Here is a 6,000-nt window from a genome sequence, read left to right as displayed (position 1 = left end):
ATTTGGGGGGGTGCCACCTCAGATGAGTTTGATCGACTCCACAGGATGTGAGAAAGAGAGCTGGGTGTTGAGGTCTCCTCCGAGGCATGTATGAAATCATTTAAATCAAATACCAGTCCCACCAGACTCTACATTAAGTAAACAAACAATAGCTCTGTCATACAGAACTTAAACTTTCCTTAAAAATAGAGTAAAAGCTTGATGTCTTTCACTCATCAGGACAGGAACACAAGGAAAAACTTTGCAAGGGAACAACAGTTTACACAACACAAACAGAATCCAAGTTGCTTAGACCTAGTTGGGATGGAGATGCAACAAAAACTTAATCATAGCTAGCTGACTGAACTCAGACGAAGCAGATAGATTTGTTGGTCAAGGCAATGCCCTGAGTAGGCTATCTATAAAAGCATTTTAATCAATGAAAAGGGTGCAATAAACTAACTGCAGCTATATATCAAGGCTACTTATATTCTCACACAGGATCCTTTGTCAGCAAAAGAAATTTGACCATATGTAAATTATATACATTTTTGCTCTCCTCCTGAATTTGGTTTTGTGAGACAATCCTGAAGAGTGCAACACAAAAACATGGGACTTTGAATTTACTTTAGCATTGTTCAAATTTAAGTAAATGTGATGCAGACCCTCATTAAGTTATTAATTTTGAACAGGACTACCTCTCCCAACTAACTTGGTTATCTCCTCAAAAGAAAAATGAATCTTTAATGGGTGATTCCACCATAACTAAAAGAATGACAAAAGTCTAAATAAAGGCTTTTATGATTATTTTTCAAAAATTAAAGTAGTTTGATCCATTTTTGGTCCAATTTGCCGACTCTCCACTTGCTAAGTCACAACTTACAAGTCGATTACTGGCTTCTGCCCATCTGTAGACCCACTGTATCTTTAATATGCCACAAAAAATTAAAAGTGCACTACTTAAATGTAGAACAGGGAAAGTTGCAGTACATTTCACACAACCAATTGTAACAAATCCAAAATATTTTCCATAAAATTAAAAGACCACTTTCACTTTGCAATTTTGATTTTATTTGCAACTTTTAATGTTGCTTTTACAATGAGGTAAAATAAAACAAAAATCTTTAAGGAAAATAAAGTGATTGGAAAGACTTATTGCAATTTCTTTGAAGTTGATTTTCTTTTCTTTCTTTACAATACTTGATGTTAAAAGGTTAATGGAAGTCAATAATCTCCTGCATGTAGTCTAACTTAACCTGTGAATGTAAGAAATGCAAAATAAGAAACCATGTAAAATTATTCAAGTTTTATTTTCATACATTGAATAATCAGGTCAGGTTATGTGCAAATTATTCATGTCTACCACCATGACATTTTATTAATATCTCACTTAGATAATTGAAAAGTCACAATGTAAAATTAAATTTTATATACAAACTGTAACAATAATGGATTACCAGGTAGTCCTGATTACTTTGCTGCATGAGGGTGGCTTCATGAAATAAAATCATAACTTTTAAAGAAAAGCTTGTTGCAGTAGTGACAAAATAATGTCTTTAGTTGTATATATTTTCTAATCAACCCATTCAGAGATGTTATATCACACTGAGCTTTCTGGTTCAAAGGTAGTGAAAATACCAGAGTGCCACACAGCACTACTCTTTAAAAAAGAATGCACTTATCCCTGAGCTTTAACAATGTCTCTGCTTGGTTATAAACCTAGGACCTTTCACACACGAGGCAAACATAATAGTCACTGCAACACAATCACAAAACTGGCATGTCTTTATTTACGTTTGGCAATTCAATCTTTGCGCACATCCATCCATTATCAAAGTTAACAAATGTACAATCTGTTGCAGTTGGCTACAGCAGAAGTAATCTCCTATTAGTCCTCAGGAGTGCTTGAATTTACCAGAGTGCTTCTAAGGTTGAGGGATTTTAATTATGAGCTAAGTTTGCAGAAGTGGCTGTTTTCTGAAAGTTAGATTGAGGGGAAAATTTGATTATCCCTTTGCTGCTGCTGATGCCAAAACAACAAAATCTAGCAACTTTTGAGCAAGAATAGCAGAGATGGGGAGAAAAACAACGACAAGATAGAATCTTTAAAAAAAAAGACTGTCTACTGTCATGATTTGGAACTGGCTGCCTAGGAGGTTGGTGGAAGTAAAGACATTGAGATTATTTGAGAGTGGGCGGCATGGTGGTTAGAGTAAAAAAATGAGGTCTGCAGATGCTGGAGATCACAGCTAACAATGTGTTGTTGGTTAAAGCACAGCAGGTTAGGCAGCATCTCAGGAATAGGGAATTCGACGTTTCGAGCATAAGCCCTTCATCAGGAATGGTGGTTAGCACTGCTGTCTCACAGCGCCAGAGACCCGGGTTCAATTCCCGACTCAGGCGACTGACTGTGTGGAATTTGCACATTCTCCTCGTGTCTGCGTGGGTTTCCTCCGGGTGCTCCGGTTTCCTCCCACATTCCAAAGATGTGCGGGTCAGGTGAATTGGCCAGGCTAAATTGCCCGTAGTCTTACGTAAGAGGTAAAATGTAGGGGTATGGGTGGGTTGCGCTTCGGCGGGTCGGTGTGGACTGGTTGGGCTGAAGGGCCTGTTTCCAGACTGTAAGTAATCGGATCTAAACTTTCAGGGTTACTCAGTTGGGGGAAAGAGAGAAAAAAAATCAGAACAGATCTACAGCGACTCACTGCTAAGTGGGTTGCGTGGCCTCCTTCTGCATTCTAATAAGTAACGTAGAGCTAGTGGGTGACAGTCTGAATGGGAAAAAAAATCATTTCCAAGAAGCCAATGGCAGTTGATAAAAAAAATTCAGCCCCGATGTGCACTGGCGGTGAGAGCAGTGAGCTCAGAGTTGCAGCCATAGCAACTCTCACCCTTTACCTGCTTGCTTTATACTACCCACCTAACACGAAGAAAAAAAAGACTGGGACAAGAAGGTAAGGCAATGTACAACTCACCTGCATCACACTCTGCGGCTAATTAGGAAAGCGTTAACAGTAAACCGACGAGGATCTGTGCAAACTCATTTGGACAGTCCTTAGGACTTACAATGGCTTTTATTTTGATGCGCGCCATTATTAATAAATAAAGATTTGCAATTTTGGGTCGGTCTTTGCGACTGTTTCTACTCCATCATAATTTAATACACACGTATGGGACCGTTCTGGAGTATTTTCGTGTGGGTTTCACAGCCGAACCGTACATTTATTCGCATAGTTCATGACGATTCCATCACAAGCGACCTCTCTCGCGGTCCGTGCCGAGTGCCGAACGATTGACCGAAACAAAAAATTAAACGCGACTGCCGGGAACTAAGTCAATCTCCTGTCCGTCGTCGGTTAAAAAAAATTTAAAACTCCCATAACGGCTGTCGTTTTGTTGTGGAATGGCCGACTCTCTTCGAAGTGGTGGGGGGGGGGGGTGTATTTGATCTCACTCGCTCCTTCGCACGAGACCCCACGGAGGAAGGCGTCCGGCGCCTGGGCGCGCGCGACCCACATTGTCCGTTAGAGCGGTCCCCGGCGCGAGGCGGAAGGGGGCGGGGTTTCGGTGGGTATCATCGGGGTGAAAGGTTATGGGGTGGGTGCGGGGCGGCGCTGCGGCCTGTCGCCTGACCCTTTTACGTTCTCTCACCACCCCCACCCCCTTCAACCAGCCTCCTCTCCCTTTCCCTTCTTTGGCGGCGGAGGCCCTCTGTCTCTCTCTCTCTCGCTCTGTCAACGGTGGCTGTGGCGCCAGGGACAGGGAAAAAGAAGCGGCGGGAGGGGTGCGTAGGGTGGGGGGAGGAGGTTGGGGTTGGGGTTGGGGGGGGAAAATAAAAGTCAGTCGAATTACAAGGGCAAAGCCGAGAGAGAGAGACAGACAGAAACACACATACACACAAACACGGGAGTTCGGGTTTTTTTTGAGGGGAGGGGAGGGGGGGTGGGGTTGAGAGAAAAAAACGAAGAGAGGAAAAAAAACGGAAAAACAAACCCATAAAGGCGATCCCCTCCCGCCTCTGCTTTGCCAGAAGCCGGACATTTAAAGCGAGATCGGGGCCGCGCATCCTTTCCTCCTGTAAAGCGGGGAGGGGGAAAAGAAATCAAGGTAACATTCACCGGAATGAAAGGGGGAAACCAACCGGCTGTGATCAAACTGATTTACTCCCCTTCTCTCTCCTCCAGTCGTGGAAGAGGGGAAGGAGGGGGTGGGTGGGGGTGAGAGCCGGTTTTTGCGTACGGTTTGTTGGGGTGGGTGGGTGTGCCTGTGTTTTTAAATGTCAGTCCGGCGACCTCGAGCCGCGTCAGAACGGTTTAAAAATTCAAAAAACAACAATCGTTTTATTCAGACTTGACAGGTTGCTTCAAAGCGTGGGATTTCAATCGTCCCTGTCACACAGGGCGGGCGCCTCCTCGGGAACACCAATGCCGTTTTCTTGTTTTGGAAATTGTGTGTGTGTCCTATGTCCACACACACCCACCCACCCACGTGAATGGTCAGTGAGTGATTTGGTTTTATTGGAATTAAGGGCAAGTGGCGTATGTCTTTTATTCCCCTCCCCGTCCCCGTCTCCGTTTGTCCCGATCCGCTGTGGGGCCTCGCCGAATTAATGGCTAATTACAACCTGACTTGCTGCCCTCATCGACCATTGTGACGTCTGCGGATTGACGGGGCCTTCCGCCAGTGGCGGAGCGGCACCTCCCTCCTGTCGCGGCGCCGGCGTCACGGCCTGTCCAATGGGCGTTCGGGAGAGGGGGCGGGGACCTCGCCTTACCCCCCCCCCTCCCCGCTCAAACCCTCGTTCAGGTTAGGTGGAGGAGTCACAGACCGAGGAGGTGGCGGGGGTGAGACAAGAGCATTGCCGGTCGGTTTTAATACATTTCCTTTCCCCCACCCCCCCCCCACTCCTCACCCCAGGAAAAAACACTTCCCATCGAAGAGACCCTGAGCCAGCCTCTTAGCCAAACCCTCCTTCGCAAACGCAGCGGCGTGTGTGAGCTGTGTATGAATAATGCGTCAGGACCGGGCTTTTAAACCTTCACAGCTCGTATTCCCAAGTTGAGTAAAAGGTCAAGTTCAAAAATGGGTGTTAATTTTTCTTGGAGACATTTCGATGTTGTCATTTTAGCCCTTCCTTTGTTTTGGGTATTTTAAACTGTATTTAATAAACCGGTTTGTTTAACCTATTATCCCCCCCACCACCACCACCGCCGCCACTTGAAACATCCAGTAGCTTTTCTATCTTGTCACGTTCATTTTCTATACACCAGGGCATTATACCGTTTGGGAATGAGCCTTTCTGTTCTATATCTCACTTTGTTTCTGCGGCTTTGGTTTCTTTATTCAAGTAGCTCACTCAGTTTGAGGCTAAAGATTGCAACTAAAGCAGAATTTTATCTTCCTATCGATGCTTTGCTGTTTGGGCAAGATTGTTAACGTGAAGTATCTGGTCGAATTGAGGCCGTGGCTTTGAGGTCTACCTGGTGCAGAGTCCAATCATCAGGTTTGTCGACGTTCTGAGAAGAGTGGTGTATCTATCGGCGACTGGCGACGCGAGTTCTTTTTTGCATTCAAACCGTATGCTTTAATATTTTTCACCTTCACACAGGGGTACTGTCATTAGTTTGACATTTGGGCTTTAAAAAGGTGGTAATAAGCCAAGTATCTTGCCCTTGTATAGTATCTTACGTTTTGCTTAGAGAAACGTGTGATTCATGTAATCTAAAATCAAAATTTAAATTCTATTTAATGCAGATCATATTCTGTTTATTTTTTCAAACTATTCACTGGAGATACCAGGTTAAGTTTGTGGTGATATATCAGAATTCTGAAATAGAACGTTTCATTATCTGATCAGATTGTGCTGTTATTTAGACTTGTTACGAGTTTGTAAAATGATTAGACTTTTTGGTACGTGAGTTTGTTTAGTTCCTTTGACATTTGGAAATTTAAAATCGTGTCATGGTTTTGTGATACTGAAGTATCTCAGATTGGTAAATATTCAGTCAAAAACATCAGTAC

At 43.9% G+C, this 6,000-nt stretch overlaps 1 protein-coding gene and 1 long non-coding RNA gene across 5 annotated transcripts in view; one reads left to right on the top strand and one right to left on the bottom strand.

Annotated features, from left to right (window-relative positions):
- Positions 1-1,027: 1,027 nt before the first annotated feature.
- On the bottom strand, positions 1,028-3,545 carry LOC132833468 (uncharacterized). Its single transcript, XR_009647083.1, has 2 exons — positions 2,955-3,545; positions 1,028-1,235 (listed from the first exon to the last, which is right to left on the bottom strand). It is a non-coding gene; the product is annotated as an uncharacterized LOC132833468 (long non-coding RNA).
- A 275-nt stretch (positions 3,546-3,820) lies between these two features.
- Positions 3,821-6,000, top strand: part of kiaa0232 (KIAA0232 ortholog) — a 137,240-nt gene continuing 135,060 nt past the window's right edge. Inside the window, exons 1-2 of one of the 4 annotated variants that reach the window (XM_060851793.1) lie at positions 3,821-4,086; positions 5,408-5,482. The gene's annotated coding sequence lies outside the window, so the exon portion shown is untranslated. Of the gene's footprint in view, positions 4,087-4,859; positions 5,483-6,000 lie in introns of those variants that run through there. The other 3 variants (XM_060851792.1, XM_060851795.1, XM_060851790.1) reach the window with 3 other exon arrangements.

Source organism: Hemiscyllium ocellatum, chromosome 36 (genome assembly GCF_020745735.1).
Source record: "Hemiscyllium ocellatum isolate sHemOce1 chromosome 36, sHemOce1.pat.X.cur, whole genome shotgun sequence".
NCBI classification, from domain to species: domain Eukaryota; kingdom Metazoa; phylum Chordata; class Chondrichthyes; order Orectolobiformes; family Hemiscylliidae; genus Hemiscyllium; species Hemiscyllium ocellatum.
The sequence above is the reverse complement of the archived record's forward strand: the minus strand, read 5'-3'. Positions and strand labels throughout refer to the sequence as shown.